The sequence below is a fragment of the Pseudophryne corroboree genome, chromosome 8 (genome assembly GCF_028390025.1).
Source record: "Pseudophryne corroboree isolate aPseCor3 chromosome 8, aPseCor3.hap2, whole genome shotgun sequence".
In the NCBI taxonomy this organism is placed as follows: domain Eukaryota; kingdom Metazoa; phylum Chordata; class Amphibia; order Anura; family Myobatrachidae; genus Pseudophryne; species Pseudophryne corroboree.
Genome location: NC_086451.1, coordinates 328,482,170 through 328,504,237, shown reverse-complemented (window position 1 = coordinate 328,504,237; position 22,068 = coordinate 328,482,170). Strand labels below are relative to the sequence as shown.

At 46.1% G+C, this 22,068-nt stretch overlaps 1 long non-coding RNA gene across 3 annotated transcripts in view; it reads right to left on the bottom strand.

Moving 5' to 3' along the window:
• Window positions 1-22,068, bottom strand: part of LOC134947759 (uncharacterized) — a 132,305-nt gene that overhangs the window by 1,749 nt on the left and 108,488 nt on the right. For all 3 annotated transcript variants that reach the window (XR_010182751.1, XR_010182750.1, XR_010182752.1), the window contains exon 3: window positions 1,704-1,904. This is a non-coding gene — a long non-coding RNA (uncharacterized LOC134947759). The remainder of the gene's footprint in view (window positions 1-1,703; window positions 1,905-22,068) is intronic.

Genomic DNA, 22,068 nt, shown 5'->3' with positions numbered 1-22,068 from the left:
ACATTTATGACCTGCACAGATCAAACTCTAGAGACACAGAATTGGCAGAATTAAATAAATAGATCAAAGCAAAGCGTACAGCTAAAAATCATGACACTGCAACCGACAATAATTAAAGCAATAAAATCTTTTTACTTGAAACTTAATAGCTGCCTTGATCACGGCCTTTTTCAATAGTCCAAAAAAAATGTGTCAAGCTGCAATTTGGGCAAACAGACAGTTGTCACTGCTCTTTTCTGGCAAACTACAGATGAATGAACACGCTACCCACAACAAAGTACCATTTACAAAGTGCACATGGGATATTGCCGATCAACTGGTCGCTGGATGAATGAAGCAGCAGTTATGCAAATCACCAGCCCAGATTAAAATTGTTGCTTCTGATAGCTGAGATCAACCAAATGGCCAGTGTTTTGCCTATGCCAGAGTTTCCCAAACTCAGCCGTTACGGTCCAGGTTTTAAAGATATCCATACTTGGTTTCATGTGGTTAAATCAAATTAACTGAAGTACTAATTAGGTCAGCTGTGCTAAACATGGATAGCCTTAAAACTTGGACAGTAATTATGGTGGACAATCCTGGAATCAGGATCAGTGGGATCCGAGGATTTAGGCCTAAAATTGGCTGGGATTCAATCCCGGCATTGGACCTTCCAATCCCGGGGATTTCAGGATTAGCCAGACCCCTTTTTTTTTCAATGCAGCGTTCAGCATCTTCAGCAGGCTCAGGCGCTGCCAGCTCTCCCTGCCCCTGGCAGTGCGCATCGCGCAGCATGACATGATGTCAGGGGTCACACTACGCAGCCTGATGCCAGCCACCCGGACCTCACCTCACTGCCCATCCAGAGGATGGTGAGTTGTGTGGGCTGGGCTGGGCAGGGGCGGGGGAGAAGGAAGGACATTGAAAAATGTATATTTAAACACAACAAGCCAATCCCGGGTATCCCAGGAATTCACGATTGGGCAGTACAGATGGTGTAATGGTTAGCATTATTGCCTCACAGCACTGAGGTCATGGGTTTGATTCCCACCATGGCTCTAACTGTGCGGAGTTTGTATATTCTCCCCATTCTTGCATGGGTTTCCTCCGGGTACTCTGGTTTCCTCCCACAATCCAAGAATATACTGGTAGATTAATTGGCTCCCAGCAAAAATGAACCCTAGCGTGAATGTGTCTGTGTGTACATGTGATAGGGAATATAGATTGTAAGCTCCACTGGGGCAGGGACTGATGTGAATGGGCAAATATTCTCTGTAAAGCGCAGCGGAATATGTGTGCGCTATATAAAATAACTGGTAATAAATAAATAAATAAATAAATAAACAAACCCGATTCCCAGAATTAAAAAAACGGGTTTGGCCTCCCTAACTGTAATAGAGGAGTTTGGGAAACTCTGGCCTATGCAGTTTTATGGTGCATAGAAAAAGACCTAGTAAATAATTGTTACTAAAATGTGTGTTTGTAAAGATGGAGCTACTGAGAAATATTGTTGACATGTTAGTAGCCTAAAAAATAAAGAAAAGATGGAAGTTGTGTAAAACCCCAATTGATGATGTGAAGGTGTGTTATTTGGTTCTCATACGTTATCAAGTAAGGATTTATCCTTACGCACTGCTTCAGTTCTCTTTATCCTAATTCTACTAGAGAGGTAAGGCAGATTCTTACATACTGTCATAGCACACCTGAGCCCAGGGTTCACTTACCGGGTTTGGTGGCACTGGTTACCTGGTGCTGCAGAGGGTCTGCTGTGGGAGTAGGGTCAGAGACACCCATTGGTGGTATATATTCTGCCCGGCTGTTCCTCTCACCTGGCTCCTTGTGGCTGCTGCCCTGTCCCCGGTGGCTAACAGGTGGCTGTACCTTGAAGCATATTTACTCATTGCAGCCCCGTAGAAACCTTTGCGCTGGGGAGGTAGCAAATATCAGTATCTTTATATATATATATATATATATATAATCTATCCACAGACACATATACATCCCTCTAATCCCTTTCACCTTGGCCTATACAATAAAATGAAGCATGCATTACAAAAAAAACATCCAACACTGAAATTAAAGCGACACGGGTACTCTTAGTCTTTTAATGCATTTGTTGGGGCCCATATAACCGAAGTTGGTGTTAACCTAAAGGGGTTCTACTAAAACAATATTAGTAACTTGCTCACTGTTGTAGTTCCTGTACCGGATAAAATATATACACTGGTCCTGGATTCCAAATCCTATACCTCTCCCTGGGGTTTATTTACTAATATTCGTGTTTTAGCCGTTTTTAAGGGTGTTTGATCTCAAATGGTATCAGGTGCATTTTACTGCAACTTTTTGAATCCTGATATGGTAATTTACTAAGCTGCCGAGTTTTCAACATTTGTATTTTCTGATGTCGCTGTGATTCGTAGTGTCAGCCAGTGTTTTACGGGAGTGATTAGTAAAACACTGCCTGACAAAACACAAGGGATCCCGGCCGAATCTGTGAGATCCGAGCAGGGCTTCATTGTGTGCATTGTGAGCAGTGCAGAATGGGTTAAAAAATGAAAAAAAAATTGTGTGGGGTCCCCCCATCTATGCGTAACCAGCCTCGGGCTCTTTGAGCCGGTCCTGGTTGTAAAAATACAGGGGAAAAACTGACAGGGGTCCCCCCATATTTAAACAACCAGCACCGGGCTCTGCACCTGGTTCTGGTGGCAAAAATACGGGGGCCAAAAAACGTAGGGGTCCCCCGTATTCTTTACACCAGCACCAGCACCAGCTCCACTAGTCAGAGAGATAATGCCACAGCTGGGGGACACTTTTATATTGTTCCCTGCGGCCCTGGCATTAAATGACCAACTAGTCACCCCTGGCCGGGGTACCCTGGAGGAGTGGGGACCCTTAAATCAAATCCCCCCCTCCATCCACCCAAGGACCAGAGGTGAAGCCCGAGGCTGTCCCCCCATCTGTGGGCGGTGGATGGGAGGCTGATAGTCTTTTGTGTAAAAATAGAATATTGTTTTTTGTAGCAGAACTACAAGTCCCAGCAAGTCTCCCCCGCAAGCTGGCACTTGGAGAACCACAAGTACCAGCATGCGGGGGGGAAACAGGCCCGCTGGTACCTGTAGTTCTACTACAAAAAAAATACCCAAATAAAAACAACACACAGACTTCTCCAGTAGAATCCATGGGGGTACCTGTATATAAAATATATACTTACAAAGAATCCGGTGTAGATCGGTCCTCTTCTTAAAAGTTATAATCCACGTACTTGTAAAAATAAAAAAATGAAAAACCCGTTCCACGAACTGAAAGGGGTCCCATGTTTACACATGGAACCCCTTTCCCCGACTGGCGGGACCCCCCGTGACTCCTGTCATAAAGGGCCTCTTCAGCCAATCAAGGAGCGCCACGTCATGGCACTCTCCTGATTGGCTGTGCACTCCTGCACTGTCAGTCAGGCAGAGTACAGTGGATACAATGTAGCGCAGCGGCGCTATATTATATCCAATGGTGGGAACTTTGCAGTCTGCGGTAGACCGCAAGGTTAAGTGGGGTCACTCTTGTGGTTGGCTCCACTTAACCTTGCGGTTTACTGCAGACCGCAGTCCCCCATATTTTTGCCACCAGGACCAGGCGCAGAGCCCGGTGCTGGTTGTTTACATATGAAACGAAAACGGAAGAGAGGGAGCCGCCGCTTCACGGACCGAACACATCGCGACCTCGCACCCTGATCACGTGATCGGAGCAACCCGGAAGGAAGAGGACAACGCCGCCGAAGAAGAACGGAGAAGGCCGCCGGCAAGAGGGAACGAGACGGGACTACGAGGACAAGGTAAGGGACTCTGTAGGAGAGGAAAGGACACGGCAGACAGCCCAGCAGGGCTAGAAGCAGTCGTCCTTCTCCCTCTCCAAGACGGTGACCGCTTCCCCAATTGGCACAGATAGTCACAGTGTTCTCAAAAGAGCGACACTGTGTACTGACAGAGCCCAGGGGCGGACGGTATGTCCGGAGCCCTCATTACCTAACCCTTAGTGATCACCAGGACCCCTTGCCGCACCGACCCTCCGGGGGGACCCCCACCATTTTTGCTGCAATTCTTCCACATTTTTTTCTGACCAAACAAATTTACCACACACAGGCTCTGGACAGCATTACAAGACTCTAGGCACTACAGAGGTGGGACGCCACTGACCTGAGTGCCTCCAATACGTTATATTAACCAAAAAAACATATCCGCCAATACGGATATTGCTACATTTACAGCTTATTTATTACAACTTTTTTCCATTCCCCCTCCCCCCAGCTCTTTCACTCCCCTTTCCTCCATATCCGATACCACCCCTCCCCCCCCCATTTTCTGACTAAAATAAAGAACACCATTGTGAGATTCAACAATTAGTTTGAGTATCATTTCAAACATCATCCCTCTCAAATAAGCACAAGTTTGTCCCCTTGGCGCACCTAACCCCATACTGTACCTACATATGGGGGAACCCCAGTCAGTTTTTTCCCTGTATTTTTACAACCAGGACCGGCTCAAAGAGCCCGAGGCTGGTTATGCTTAGGAGGGGGGACCCCAAACAATTTTTTTAAACAATTTTTACACTAAACAGACCCTTTCCCATAGATAACCATGCACAGATCTCACTGATCCGTACATGGTTATCCAAACTCGCCTGGAAAAAGCAGGTCTATTTTTTTGCTGCTTTTTTTTAACGAATTGCAAAAAAATACACCCGCAATTGAGCCCAAATATGAATGAATAGTAAATTCCCGTGTTGTATGAACAAACAGCCGCGTTTGACCGATGGTCTATTCATTCATATTTCTGAACTTTGCTTTTCAAAAATATTATGAATAGCCCAAACACTGCCAAGATTTGTGCTTAGTAAATTCCCGTGTTGCCACTTAGAAAAAAAAATCGGACAAACTCGGAATTTTAGAAAATATACCCCCCTGTCTCTCTATAAAATCCTCCGGGTAATCTCGGACAACTGCAGTGCCCGGGTATAATATGAGGTTACATATACAAAGTTATGCTCTGCTCCTGGCTGGAACCCTTCCTAGGATGATGTCCTTGCCACCTGGACTAGGCTCAGATGGTAGGTGAGAGGATGATATAACAGTTTAAAGAGAGCCTCTGTATTTACAAGTTGTAGTCTGTCAGTGTATGCCTTACTAGGCTACTCTTACCTCCTTCTCACAGTCGTTTCACTACATTCCACACTGGGTGACGGAGCTTTACCTACAGTAACAGCCTTAATATGTATCTCTTTACTTGAAACAAAGTAAATGCTTGCTTGGCTAGATTTACAGTAAATGTCAATAGCACTGTCACTAGATGTTTGCCACTTCCTCACAGTTTCTAGGACTTGTGATCCTCTGTAGGTTTATTATCCTGTGTCTATAGCCGTTTATCTATTCCTATACACCAGTTCTTATACTATAAATGGCTATACATTACAGTGCTTATATGAATGATTTCGGTAGCTTTTACCATTCAACCGATCCTTATTGTAGCCGGGATTAGGGAGAGAAGATTACAGTCATTTACTAATAACTAACACAGGGTGTTACTTTCTTCTCTTCCCTATTATTCAGTTTCTATGTTATATACGTAGGTGCTAGTGTCCCCTTGAACCGGTCACTCTCTGTGCCTCGGACTATTCACTTCATAGTTGCCTACCCTCCCTCATTCTGCAGGAGACTCCCTGAAATAGTAGTAATCTCCCTCACTCCCTGAACAGTCCCTCAATCTCCCTGAAAAAAAGAGAAATCAGAGATAAATATATTCAAATGGGATCATCTGTGCCATTTCCCTGTATTGGTTATAAGACACAATGATCCCTATGACTACATGCATTGTAAAGGTTTCTTGTGGCCACTTACAGTATATGGAACCTCTTGTAATAAACAATACTCAAAAAAATCCTGCAAAATATCAGTCTTTTCTTCAACAAGTAGATCTTACTAACTTTGGGGATCATTTACATGTGGATGTAAGTCATTTTCATGACACGCCTCTCAAATGTAGCGATACGCGCCCGCGCTGATAGGTGTTACTTTCACAATCTCCCTGAAATGCTTTTTCAAAAGTAGGCAAGTATGATTCACTTGCAACTCCACTTATGCTGCCCCATATATGTGCTTTTGGCAGTGGGCATAACTAGTAGAGTATGATACAGAGTTGTTACTGTATAGTTCAATGTCAGGTCCTAATACTTTACTTTCCTGACTCCTGCTTTCCTATGCCCTGTGAACAATGTGATTATGGGGCACAAGCTGGCTGCCATATACATAAATGTCCGTGTGATAGTGGTTGGGATCGCACTTACACCTACCACGACTGTGACTGTAGAGAGACATTCCCCCGACTCCTCCTTCCGGATTTCTGCAGAGCTGTCGGGCTGGCTCAGCAGTTCTCGAGGTGGAATCTGTCTTCTGCCAGCGCCGTACTCCTATTTGCGGCTGCAGGCATTGCGGTCTCTTCAGCCTATTAGCCTGCCTGCTGCTACCACCAGGCGCCGGGAATTCACTGACGGACTCCACTGCTCCCACCGGAGGAAAGTGACCCAGCGCTTCTCACCACCAGCAGAGGGAGACCACACAGTTCCTTTCCCCCAACTGTGCTCTCACTTGCCACCTCGCTAGGGATCGCCTGCCGGCAAGCTCCCTCACCTCCGCCGCCAGCTGTCCTTTCTCTCCGGAGCTCCCACCGCCTGGTCCCAAATAAACGCTGCTACATGCGCCCAGCCACCTTTCTCAGCATGCGGAACCTCTGGAAGCTTCTCCACAATCATTCCCATGCACGCTTACCAGCAGGGCCGGCTCCAGGCCTACTAGCACCCTGAGCGAGAAAATGTAAAAGCGCCCCTCCCAACCCCTATGCGCGCTCTCCAGGAAAAGTGGGCGTGGCCTCTGGAAAAGTGGACGTGGCCTCATAACTTCATATTATTAGACTATAAATAACTATATTTTCACACCCCCTGTACGCACACAATTAGCAGCCTTACACATAACAGCCACAGTAGTGTTCCTTACACATAATGTCTCCAGTATAGTGCAAGATACACATAATGTGCAGTGCCAGCTACACATGACATGCCCCCCAGCAGTGCCAACTACACATAACATGCCCCGCAGCCATGCCAGCTACACATGACATGCCCCACGCAGTGTCAGCTACACACAATATGCCCCCCAGCAGCGCCAGCTACACATGATAGTGTTCACTTTTTAGGGCAGGGTGCTGATCACAGGGAGGGCACATTTTTCAGTTAGGAGGGCAAAAATAAAATAATGTACATACTGTAATGCTTGGTGCTCTCCTACCTACATGCTAAAGCATGGACAGTGCGCGTCGAAGATACTTTGTGCCAGGCACAGCACGTTAGACACTTTGCGCCAGGCACAGCACGTTAGACACTTTGCGCCAGGCACAGCACTGAGACACTTTGCGCCAGGCAGAGCACTGAGACACATTGCGCCAGGCAGAGCACTGAGACACATTGCGCCAGGCAGAGCACTGAGACACTTTGCGCGAGGCAGAGCACTGAGACACATTGAGCCAGGCAGAGCACTGAGACACATTGCACCAGGTAGAGCACTGAGACACATTGCGCCAGGCAGAGCACTGAGACACATTGCGCCAGGCAGAGCACTGAGACACATTGCGCCAGGCAGAGCACTGAGACACATTGCGCCAGGCATAGCACTGAGACACATTGCCTAGCCACAGATGCCTAGCGGGAACACTACATGATATGCTCCCCAGCCGTGCCAGCTACACATGACATGCCCCCCAGCAGTGCCAGCAACACGTGACATGCCCCCCAGCAGTGCCAGCAACACGTGACATGCCCCCCAGCAGTGCCAGCTACACATGACATGCCCCCCAGCAGTGCCAGCAACACGTGACATGCCCCCCAGCAGTGCCAGCAACACGTGACATGCCCCCCAGCAGTGCCAGTAACACGTGACATGCCTCCCAGCAGTGCCAAATAAATAAATGCCCCCACAGTGCAGATATGCCTGCACAGTGCCAGATACATAAATGCCCCCACAGTGCAAGATACATAAATGCCCCCACAGTGCCAGATATGCCCCCACAGTGCCAGATACATAAATGCCCCCACAGTGCCAGATATGCCTCCACAGTGCCAGATACATAAATGCCCCTAGTGCCAGATATGCCCCCACAGTGCAGATATGCTCCCACAGTGCCAGATACATAAATGCCCCCCACAGTGCCAGATACATAAATGCCCCCACAGTGCAAGATACATAAATGCCCCCACAGTGCCATATAAATAAATGCCCCCACAGTGCCAGATACATAAATGCCATCACAGTGCCAGATACATAAATGCCCCCACAGTGCCAGATACATAAATGCCCCCACAGTGCAAGATACATAAATGCCCCCACAGTGCCATATAAATAAATGCCCCCACAGTGCCAGATACATAAATGCCCCCACAGTGCCAGATACATAAATGCCCCCACAGTGCCAGATAAATAAATGCCCCAACAGTGCAGATATTAATGATATGCACCGGAAATTTTTCGGGTTTTGTGTTTTGGTTTTGGGTTCGGTTCCGCGGCCGTGTTTTGGATTCGGACGCGTTTTGGCAAAACCTTACCGAAAATTTTTTGTCGGATTCGGGTGTGTTTTGGATTCGGGTGTTTTTTTCAAAAAACCCTCAAAAACAGCTTAAATAATAGAATTTGGGGGTCATTTTGATCCCATAGTATTATTAACCTCAATAACCATAATTTCCACTCATTTTCAGTCTATTCTGAACACCTCACAATATTATTTTTAGTCCTAAAATTTGCCCCGAGGTCGCTGGATGGCTATGCTAAGCGACCCAAGTGGCCGACACAAACACCTGGCCCATCTAGGAGTGGCACTGCAGTGTCAGGCAGGATGGCCCTTCCAAAAAATACTCCCCAAACAGCACATGATGCAAAGAAAAAAAGAGGCGCACCAAGGTCGCTGTGTGACTAAGCTAAGCGACCCAAGTGGCCAACACAAACACCTGGCCCATCTAGGAGTGGCACTGCAGTGTCAGGCAGGATGGCCCTTCCAAAAAATACTCCCCAAACAGCACATGATGCAAAGAAAAAAAGAGGCGCATCAAGGTGGCTGTGTGACTAAGCTAAGCGACACAAGTGGCCGACACAAACACCTGGCCCATCTAGGAGTGGCACTGCAGTGTCAATTAAGACAGGATGGCCCTTCCAAAAAATACTCCCCAAACAGCACATGATGCAAAGAAAAAAAGAGGCGCACCAAGGTGGCTGTGTGACTAAGCTAAGCGACACAAGTGGACGACACAAACACCTGGCCCATCTAGGAGTGGCACTGCAGTGTCAATCAAGACAGGATGGCCCTTCCAAAAAATACTCCCCAAACAGCACATGATGCAAAGTAAAAAAGAGGCGCACCAAGGTGGCTGTGTGACTAAGCTAAGCGACCAAAGTGGCCGACACAAACACCTGGCCCATCTAGGAGTGGCACTGCAGTGTCAATCAAGACAGTATGGCCCTTCCAAAAAATACTCCCCAAACAGCACATGATACAAAGAAAAAAAGAGGCGCACCAAGGTGGCTGTGTGACTAAGCTAAGCGACACAAGTGGCCGACACAAACACCTGGCCCATCTAGGAGTGGCACAGCAGTGTCAATCAAGACAGGATGGCCCTTCCAAAATATTGTCCCCAAACAGCACATGATGCCAAGAAAAATGAAAGAAAAAAGAGGTGCAAGATGGAATTGTCCTTGGGCCCTCCCACCCACCCTTATGTTGTATAAACAGGACATGCACACTTTAACGAACCCATCATTTCAGAGACAGGGTCTGCCACACGATTTTGACTGAAATGACTGGTTGGTTTGGGCCCCCACCAAAAAAAGAAGCAATCAATCTCTCCTTGCACAAACTGGCTCTACAGAGGCAAGGTGTCCACCTCCTCCTCATCCTCCGATTCCTCAACCCTTTCACTGTGTACATCCCCCTCCTCACAGATTATTAATTCGTCCCCACTGGAATTCACCATCTCAGGTCCCCGTGTACTTTCTGGAGGCAATTGCTGCTGGTGAATGTCTCCACGGAGGAATTGATTATAATTCATTTTGATGAACATCATCTTCTCCACATTTTCTGGAAGTAACCTCGTACGCCGATTGCTGACAAGGTGAGCGGCTGCACTAAACACTCTTTCGGAGTACACACTGGAGGGAGGGCAACTTAGGTAGAATAAAGCCAGTTTGTGCAAGGGCCTCCAAATTGCCTCTTTTTCCTGCCAGTATACGTACGGACTGTCTGACGTGCCTACTTGGATGCGGTCACTCATATAATCCTCCACCATTCTTTCAATGGTGAGAGAATCATATGAAGTGACAGTAGACGACATGTCAGTAATCGTTGGCAGGTCCTTCAGTCCGGACCAGATGTCAGCACTCGCTCCAGACTGCCCTGCATCACCGCCAGCGGGTGGGCTCGTAATTCTTAGCCTATTCCTCGCACCCCCAGTTACGGGAGAATGTGAAGGAAGAGATGGTGACGGGTCACGTTCCGCTTGACTTGACAATTTTCTCACCAGCAGGTCTTTGAACCTATGCAGAAAGAGAGATACAACGTAGGTTTTAAATCTAGGATTGAGCACGCTCTGATTTCAACAGATTGACCACCCGTGAATCCTGGTTAAGCGAATTAAGGGCTCCATCCACAAGTCCCACATGCCTAACGGAATCGCTCTGTTTTAGCTCCTCCTTCAATGTCTCCAGCTTCTTTTGCAAAAGCCTGATGAGGGGAATGACCTGACTCAGGCTGGCAGTGTCTGAACTGACTTCACGTGTGGCAAGTTCAAAGGGTTGCAGAACCTTGCACAAAGTTGAAATCATTCTCCACTGCGCTTGAGTCAGGTGCATTCCACCTCCTTTGCCTATATCGTGGCCAGATGTATAGGCTTGAATGGCCTTTTGCTGCTCCTCCATCCTCTGAAGCATATAGAGGGTTGAATTCCACCTCGTTACCACCTCTTGCTTCAGATGATGGCAGGGCAGGTTCAGGAATGTTTGGTGGTGCTCCAGTCTTCGGTACGCGGTGCCTGAACGCCGAAAGTGGCCCGCAATTCTTCGGGCCACCGACAGCATCTCTAGCACGCCCCTGTCGTTTTTTAAATAATTCTGCACCACTAAATTCAAGGTATGTGCAAAACATGGGACGTGATGGAATTTGCCCAGATGTAATGCACGCACAATATTGCTGGCGTTGTCCGATGTCACAAATCCCCAGGAGAGTCCAATTGGGGTAAGCCATTCTGCGATGATCTTCCTCAGTTGCCGTAAGAGGTTTTCAGCTGTGTGGCTATTCTGGAAAGCGGTGATACAAAGCGTAGCCTGCCTAGGAACGAGTTGGCGTTTGAGAGATGCTGCTACTGGTGCCGCCGCTGCTGTTCTTGCTGCGGGAGGCAATACATCTACCCAGTGGGCTGTCACAGTCATATAGTCCTGAGTCTGCCCTGCTCCACTTGTCCACATGTCCGTGGTTAAGTGGACATTGGGTACAACTGCATTTTTTAGGACACTGGTGAGTCTTTTTCTGAGGTCTGTATACATTTTCAGTATCGCCTGCCTAGAGAAATGGAACCTAGATGGTTTTTGGTACCGAGGACACAGTACCCCAATCAAGTCTCTAGTTGGCTCTGAATTAACGATGGATACCGGAACCCCGTTTCCCACCGCCCAGGCTGCCAAGGCCTCAGTTATCCGCTTTGCAGCAGGATGACTGCTGTGATATTTCCTCTACCTCGCAAAGGACTGTTGGACAGTCAATTGCTTACTGGAAGTAGTACAAGTGGTCTTCCGATTTCCCCTCTGGGATGACGATCGACTCCCAGCAGCAACAACAGCAGTGCCAGCAGCAGTAGGCGTTACACTCAAGGATGCATCGGAGGAATCCCAGGCAGGAGAGGACTCGTCAGACTTGCCAGTGACATGGCCTGCAGGACTATTGGCTTTCCTGGGTAAGGAGGAAATTGACACTGAAGGAGTTGGTGGTGTGGTTTGCAGGAGCTTGCTTACAAGAGGAAGGGATTTAGTGGTCAGTGGACTGCTTCCGCTGTCACCCAAAGTTTTTGAACTTGTCACTGACTTATGTTGAATGCGCTGCAGGTGACGTATAAGGGAGGATGTTCCGAGGTGGTTAACGTCCTTACCCCTACTTATTACAGCTTGACAAAGGCAACACACGGCTTGACACCTGTTGTCCGCATTTGTGTTGAAATAATTCCACACCGAAGAGCTGATTTTTTTTGTATTTTGACCAGGCATGTCAAGGGCCATATTCCTCCCACGGACAACAGGTGTCTCCCCGGGTGCCTGACTTAAACAAACCACCTCACCATCAGAATCCTCCTTGTCAATTTCCTCCCCAGCGCCAGAAACACCCATATCCTCATCCTGGTGTACTTCAACAGTGACATCTTCAATTTGACTATCAGGAACTGGACTGCGGGTGCTCCTTCCAGCACTTGCAGGGGGCGTGAAAATGGTGGAAGGCGCAAGCTCTTCCCGTCCAGTGTCGGGAAGGTCAGGCATCGCAACCGACACAATTGGACTCTCCTTGGGGATTTTTGATTTTGAAGAACGCACAGTTCTTTGCTGTGCTTTTGCCAGCTTAAGTCTTTTCTTTTTTCTAGCGAGAGGATGAGTGCTTCCATCCTCATTTGAAGCTGAACCACTAGCCATGAACATAGGCCAGGGCCTCAGCCGTTCCTTGCCACTCCGTGTCGTAAATGGCATATTGGCAAGTTTACGCTTCTCATCAGACGCTTTTAATTTTTTGGTCATTTTACTGATCTTTTGTGTTTTGGATTTTACATGCTCTCTACTATGACATTGGGCATTGGCCTTGGAAGATGACGTTGATGGCATTTCATCGTCTCGGCCATGACTAGTGGCAGCAGCTTCAGCACGAGGTGGAAGTGGATCTTGATCTTTCCCTTTAACCTCCACATTTTTGTTTTCCATTTTTTTATGTGTGGAATTATATGCCAGTATCAATAGCAATGGCCTACTACTATATTTACTGCGCACAACTAAAAGGCACCACACGTATAAATTGTAGATGGATGGATACTAGTATACTTTATGTATGACGAGTGACGACACAGAGGTAGGTACACAGCAGTGGCCTACCGTACTGCTATATACAGTATACTGGACCTGGTGGACACTGTCAGCAAACTGCTAAACTAGTCTAAAAAAAAGCCACCACAGGTATACAATGTAGATGGATGGATACTAGTATACTTTATGGATGACGAGTGACGACACAGAGGTAGGTACACAGCAGTGGCCTACCGTACTGCTATATACAGTTTACTGGACCTGGTGGACACTGTCAGCAAACTGCTAAACTAGTCTAAAAAAAAGGCACCACAGGTATACAATGTAGATGGATGGATACTAGTATACTTTATGGATGACGAGTGACGACACAGAGGTAGGTACACAGCAGTGGCCTACCGTACTGCTATATACAGTATACTGGACCTGGTGGACACTGTCAGCAAACTGCTAAACTAGTCTAAAAAAAAGGCACCACAGGTATACAATGTAGATGGATGGATACTAGTATACTTTATGGATGACGAGTGACGACACAGAGGTAGGTACACAGCAGTGGCCTACCGTACTGCTATATACAGTATACTGGACCTGGTGGACACTGTCAGCGAACTGCTAAACTAGTCTAAAAAAAGGCACCACAGGTATACAATGTAGATGGATGGATACTAGTATACTTTATGGATGACGAGTGACGACACAGAGGTAGGTACACAGCAGTGGCCTACCGTACTGCTATATACAGTATACTGGACCTGGTGGACACTGTCAGCAAACTGCTAAACTAGTCTAAAAAAAAGGCACCACGGGTATACAAAGTAGATGGATGGATACTAGTATACTTTATGGATGACGAGTGACGACACAGAGGTAGGTACACAGCAGTGGCCCACCGTACTGCTATATACAGTGTACTGGACCTGGTGGACACTGTCAGCAAACTGCTAAACTAGTCTAAAAAAAAGGCACCACAGGTATACAATGTAGATGGATGGATACTAGTATACTTTATGGATGACGAGTGACGACACAGAGGTAGGTACACAGCAGTGGCCTACCGTACTGCTATATACAGTATACTGGACCTGGTGGACACTGTCAGCGAACTGCTAAACTAGTCTAAAAAAAAGGCACCACAGGTATACAATGTAGATGGATGGATACTAGTATACTTTATGGATGACGAGTGATGACACAGAGGTAGGTACACAGCAGTGGCCTACCGTACTGCTATATACAGTATACTGGACCTGGTGGACACTGTCAGCAAACTGCTAAACTAGTCTAAAAAAAAGGCACCACAGGTATACAATGTAGATGGATGGATACTAGTATACTTTATGGATGACGAGTGACGACACAGAGGTAGGTACACAGCAGTGGCCTACCGTACTGCTATATACAGTATATACTGGACCTGGTGGACACTGTCAGCAAACTGCTAAACTAAAATGCACCACAGGTATAGGAATGTAGATGGATAGTATACTTAATGGATGACGACACAGAGGTAGGTACAGCTGTGCACTCTGCACTGTACTCCTCCTATATATAATATTAATTATACTGGTGGTCCCCCGTCCCCACAATAAAGCAGCACACTGTGAGCACAGATATGGAGTGTTTTTCAGGCAGACAAACGTATACTGGTGGTCACTGTCAGCAAAACTCTGCACTGTACTCCTGCTATAGCTGCTCCCCAGTCCCCACAATTAAGCAGTGTGAGCACTCAGCACAGATATATCATGCAGCACACTGAGCACAGATATTGTATGGAGCGTTTTTTTCAGGCAGAGAACGGATAAAAAATCCTAAACTCTGCACTGTACTCCTCCTAACAGCTGCTCCCCAATCCTCCCCACAATTATAGTAATAAACAAGCACAAGCAATCAAATCAACTGTCTTCTGACTTCTACTAAACGGAGAGGACGCCAGCCACGTCCTCTCCCTATCATCTCCAATGCACGTGTGAAAATGGCTGCGACGCGCGGCTGCTTATAGAATCCGAATCTCGCGAGAATCCGACAGCGGGATGATGACGTTCGGGCGCGCTCGGGTTAGCCGAGCAAGGCGGGAGGATCCTAGTCTGCTCGGACCCGTGTAAAAAAGGTAAAGCTCGGGGGGGGTTCGGTTTCTCGGAAACCGAACCCGCTCATCACTAGCAGATATGCCCCCACAGTGCAAGATACATAAATGCCCCCACAGTGCCAGATATGCCCCCACAGTGCAAGATACATAAATGCCCCCACAGTGCCAGATATGCCCCCACAGTGCAATATACATAAATGCCCCCACAGTTCCAGATATGCCCCCACAGTGCCAGAGACATAAATGTCCCCACAGTGCGAGATAAATAAATGCCCCCACAGTGCCAGATACATAAATGCCCCCACAGTGCAGATATGCCCCCACAGTGCCAGATACATAAATGCCCCCACAGTGCAAGATACATAAATGCCCCCACAGTGCCAGATATGCCCCCCACAGTACCAGATACATAAATGCCCCCACAGTGCCAGATATGCCCCCACAGTGCCATGCCCCCACAGTGCAGATATGACCCCACATAATGCCATCCATACATGCCCCCAATACCTGCGGCGCTGGGAGGGGGAGGAGTCCTGCTATCTGAGGGCGCGAGCTGCGGGCGGACTCCAAAACCGTGGGTTGTGTGCGCTATGCGTGCTGCGCGGCGCCTGACGTCAGACGCAGTTTAAGTTTAAGGCCGGGCAGCGCAGCACAGAGCCAGCTCCAGGAACGAATATGGCGGCGCTCAATTCGAACATGCCTGGAGCCGGCCCTGCTTACTAGTGTCCCTCACTTTCAGCAGGCACGAATTAATAACAAGCATAAACACACTATACCGTAGTGGATCCCTAGACAGATCCAAATCATTATTATCCAATACATAATATACAACAGGTTGCAGCATCTACAGTATATTACAGCACAGATATGCACATTGCATTAACTGAATTGCCCCATTATAGTGGGCATGTCCCCCTACTCAATAGGTACTGGTCCCAAGGGATTGAAATCACTAGGGCGCTACATACAGCACTCTGTTAATCTATCTTCTCTATGCTATCTCTACAACCACTATCCCCAAGGGGGTGGGATGCACAAACAAGGCGGAACACATTCCGCCACACATTGCATCCACATCACAATGATACTAGTCACATATGCAGTAACGTGTGAGATTAGTACTGCAAAGGACAGATCTTGCCATAAGAGCTGTCCTTTGCGAAGTGTGCCGGTCACTGGACTTCCAGGTATTCGCCTGCGCATGCAAAGAGTGACGCAGAAGCCACAGGGCATGCCGGGAGGGATCCAATCTGATCCCTCTCACAGCACAGTGCGGAAAGAAGCCCATAGGCTTCTATAGGGTAATGCCAGCAAAAGTTAGAGTAATTCTCTGCACCGAAGGTCCTGGGATGAGTGGCTTAGTGCATATGTAAATGTGGAACAAACCCCGAAAAGAGAGTTTTTACCACATTTTTCTTTTAGTGCATCCTGCTCACAGTCTCTAGCAACTAGTAAAAGGAAGAAGACAGTCTAATACAGTGTAATTGAGAACTTTAGTTGGATTTGAAAATGCTACATATCACCACGTCACCAGTGCTTTGAGTTTTAACCCTTCAAATCCAAACCACTATATCATAAATGCAGTAGATTGGAGAGCGCAATTGCCGGTGATAAGCAGAGTTTTCAAAACTACCCAAAAAAGTACTGCTTATCTGACCCCTAGATGATGTTTTATAATACAAAAAGCTGATTTTTACAGGACATCAGACCTCATTCAGCTTCAGTTGCAGTTCTACGATTGTAGCAGAAATTCAACTGCACAGAATCGCACAGCAAGAGCTGCCCAGCATATTCAAAAGGCCGCTTAGCATACAAGCCACCCACCGATGTGTTTGCAATTCTACAAATGCAGCCGCAGAATTGCGTGTGCATCACAAAAAAATTAGCACCATCGACAGTTACGGTTGACCCAGGGCTACTCAGAACATACCTCTCAACTTATGCAGCTGCTGGATCGGGACCTGCCACTGTCCTGATCCCCAAAAGGGGACTGGGCCTCGGCAGAAGGGCCAGGGCCTATCTGCATGACCCCCATTTTTGTCATTTTGCGTGTGTGCCCAGCGCTCCACAACTCTTGCTTACCTCCCCGCACTGTTTAGATGCCATGCGCATGCACCGAAGCCCTGGGATGCGCATCTGTAAATGCAGTAAAAAAACAAAACATTTTTTTTTGCACAGCATTTGTGATCACTGGCTCTCCCAACCTTCCCTACCATGCCTGCAGGACAATGCGACCCTAGAGTGAGACAATGGGACAGTGTCTGAATATTGGGACTGTCCTGCTGGAATCAAGACAGTTGGGAGGTATGCTCAGAATAATGAGAATGCAGTCACACTGGGCGTCATGTTTTAAGTCGCAGCAATTGCAGCTGACTTCGGATGCACACCCCAAAAATGGCCATGCGGTTTTCAACCACTCCCCATAAACTCCATGTGCACGCCCACAAATGCCTGCAGCCTGTCTATCAAGCTGTGATTGCATTCTGGCAAGATGCAATCGCAGCAGATTCACAGAACATACGCGCCATGAGTTTGCAGTGCATGCACAGATGGACGATAATTGGCCGATCTGCGATTTTCGCAATTTTTGCAGCTGAAGCTGAATAAGGCCCATGGTTCCCCATTACAGAAATGTCAGACTTTTAATTGTAAACAAAACAAAATATTAAATTATTATATTTTTCTATATTCAAAGGGAACTTTCATGACTACAGTACAGTATATTGCATTTATTTTATTTCTAAAAAAGTTCTCTGTCCATAATACTAATCCTACAGTATTTCCTGTTATGTTCCTTGTGCTATTGCCAGGATATACTTTCATCTTCAGTGGAAAATACACAAAGGACATTTAAGCTATTGTTTAAATGTTAAATTTGTAGTAGAATATATTAGGCGACATACTAATATTTCATTTGAAAGATTTGTTTGCTTATTAGACTACAGGTTGTGTGCTAATATATCATATTAATGTATTTTATGCTTTTCAATTAGTCATGGCAAATTAACTGTCCTTGCTTTGCTATAGTCAAGGACAGTTCACATTATTCTAGTTGGGTATTTCCCATATCTTGAAAGTTGGATAGAAATTGTCAAGAAAACATATAGTAATATATATATATATATATATATACACACACACATACACAGTGCTCTTTTTGTAGGAAAATAGGCTCAGGAACTGTGGGCGGGGCAGAGGTGGGTGGTGATATTGGTGGAGCTACCAAAGGGGCAGGGCATCAATTGGTGCATAAACTTTTTTTTTTAACACATAAATCCCAGAGTAGTGCCTTATATGAACATACTGCCCCCAGCAGTGCCATGTACATGTAAAGACCTGAATTGGTCAAAGAAACACCTCAGATAACCTCACTCCTAATCTTGCGTGGGAGAACCTGCATGAAGAGAGCTGATTGCGCCTATACGTCCTTTGATGGTATATTAGCCAATTGCTCTACTGTTATTGTAAGACAACAAGTGATAATGAAGGAAGAAAAGATGGTGATACTGCTGTTGGTGTTGCATCATTCGGGTGCCAAAGAGGTACAAAAAACTCTACAACACAGTGACTTTCTATTCTATTTCTAAGTGACTTTCTATTGGCATACGCGATTCCTATTAGGTATATTAACCCCACAATTGGACACAACATAGGACACCAGGAAGTTCTCATACACAAGATTGGGAGTGAGGTTATCTGAGGTGTTTATTTGACCAATTCAGGTCCTTGCATGTATACCTTGCTTGACCTATGACATTATCTCATTAATACAGATTTATCTTTACTGGTCAAGGGGAAATAGATACAATACTGGATGTGTCTACATCTTTTTCAAACCATTGCATAACCATGTGAGACCAGAACATTTGCTTTGTTGGTATTGTCCTGGTCAATTGACAGTCTGGTGGACTTAACTTTTAATGTAGCAATAATAAAAATATAGTTTTATCTGTACTTACTTTACGAAATATTTTCAAATGTTAAGAGTGTGACCACACAAGAGCCTTCTTTTTCTCTTTTCTCTAACAAGAACTGTACAAGTGTCAGAACAGAAGGCACTGGTACAGCTAGCAGAAGGAGCACAGAGGCAGCTGGAACAGAGGGGCCACAGGGGCAGCTAACAGAGAGGGCACAGGGACAGCTAACAGGGTGGCACAGGGACAGCTAACAGAGGAGGCACAGGGACAGCTAACAGAGGAGGCACAGGGGCAGTTAACAGAGGAGGCACAGGGGTAACTAAATTTATGTCATCCTGTATGTTGGTTCGGACCCATTGTCTATGCCCCCCCCCCCCTTTCTCCAGCAGCATCTATGGTGCTTACCTTTATTACTGTGCACCTCATAAGTCCCTAAGTCCAGCCCTGGGTGCATACATGCTGAGAGCAGGAAGTGGGCACTGGGGTGGGCTAGAGCTGCAGAGGTAGCTGGCTGGTGACCCACTGAGTGATATCATTGGCTCTGGACCCTGCAACGGGATTCCCCATTGTCCAACTGGTGGCACTCCACCCCATGGCTCAGCCCGCCAATAAAGTCCGTAATCATTGCTAATGTGCAGGTTGGGTCCCTTCACTGTATTGGATCCAACCAGTGGCCTGGCACTGCGATGACATCACTGGAAGCAGGACTCTGTCCTTACGGTACATGTAGTCTCCTGCACTCAGGCGCCCCAGCAGAGTGTTTGAAGTGGAAAGCACTATGGGATATGTAGTTTCCACTGCCCACTCTCCATGTCTGGCTGCTCTGGTGCTTTCCTCCCTCCCCTCATGAAGGGAATTGGCGGCAGCAGCAGGCAGGGTCGGGCCACAGACGTTCTGGAACGCCATTCCTGATGACATCACTTTAGAGAAGACTTTAGAGAAGAGGTGGCTTTTTGGTTTTGCGGCCAGGCATCACAATGGCTTTCTTTTTATCATGGACAACTACTGGTGGCTGACTTACACAAACATCATCATCAACATCCTCCTCAGTGTCAGATAGTAAACACATTTCCCCCTCATCCTGTTACACTTCCACACATGAATCCTAAATTTCTATTATGCCCTCATCATCACCATATTTACTTGTACTGCTCTCCACATGTGCAGCTGATGCAGAAGTGATGGAAGGAGGTGAAAGAGGCTTCTCTATGAGGACAGTGTGAGAAATGTCAGACTCACACATGGCTAATGTGGACACCCCTAAACGTTCCTCAGGAATGTTTGATGGTTCTAAACTCACAATTTGTTCTACTGCCATAGTTGTATTAAGTTTTTTGACACCTCTTCTAGATGCTGAGTGAAAAGTTCTTGTATCGTCATGAGAGGCAGAAGAAGATGTCTCACTGACAGTTGCAGAACAACCACTCAGAAATAAAGGCCAAGGCCTTAGCCTTTCCTTGCCACTGCATGCTGGCATTCTGCACCAAACCTTTTCTGCACCAAACCTTCCCTTTATAAGAGGTGTATTTTTCTTTAACACTGTATATTGTTTTTTTTTATTTTACATGCCCTGATTTAGACTCACTATACCCTGGAGCATCAGCTTTAGTAGATGATATTGCTAAACTAGCATTGTCATCATTACTGGTGGTGGCAGCAGCTGCTGCAATAGTATTTGGTTGCTTTTCTCTAAACTGATAGTTATCCATTTGTCAAGTCGCAGATCACTGCACAGATCATAGGGCTTATAGATGCATGTGAACAAAATGCACTTGAGCAAAACACACCAACCAACCAGTACAAAAACAATAGATATATTTTATATATTTTATTTTTCTACTTTTAAACTTGCAGCTCGGTTCGAACTGCGTGGATTTAAGGGATTATAGATGCATGTGAACAAAGCGCACAAAGTAGTACAATTTACATCAGGGTATATTGCAGCAAACAGCAGCTTGCCCACTATACACAGTCACCAAGGGTGTAGCTACCATAGGTGCAGAGAGTGCAGCTGCTATGGGGCCCAGAGCTGAGAGGGGCCTCTTTCCCTGGCACAGTTACATGTGTTATATAAATTTTTCACCAATGGGTGGCACAAATGGTCCCTTACAAACTTTTTGTAAAACCGAACAATTAAGGAGCACTTATATAATATATTCAATTTTATTTTACACAAATAGTAACATTAGAACACATTCAATTAATCGAAATAGTAGCAGTGAATGAGCATGATATTATAGATATAATCATCTAAAATAGATTGATTTTGTTAACCAGTGTTGCGGTATGTTTGAAGAGTTTAGTGTAGAATTTAGTGCTGGTATATCCAAAGATGATTTATTTATAATTTGGAGAGGGGATGTCCACTCTGTCACATCATTTGTTAATTATCTCACTAATACTTACGGTCTCATGTTCACTAGCACAGTTCACCATACCGATGTCACTTTTCTGGATATTGCGCTACACACCAATACACTAACTGGAAAACTACAAACATAAACCTTCAAGAAGAAGGTGGACTGTTACACCTTTTTCAACTATTCTAGTTGTCATCACCGGCCTTGGTTAACCAACATTCCTAAAAGCCAGTATTTAAGAATAAAAAGGAACTGTTCGAATGAGATTGATTTCACTATACAATGTGACGAATGAAAGCAGTCCTTTAGAGAACAAGGATACCCTCAAGATCTCTTGAATAAAGCCTTTGTCGAAACAAGCATCATAAACAGAGAGGTCCTATTAACAATGAATACACCAGGCACTTCTGACGCTCTCCCCAAGATTGAACCAGCAAGTTGCGATCCATTGTTAATTTCTAAATTTAACATCGCCTCACATCTAATTAGGGGCATTATAAATAAAAATGTTCCCATATTAAAAATAGATCGCTTTCTAGCAGGTTCTCTTGAGGAAGAAGCCAAGGTCATCTTTAAGAAGGCCAAAAAGTT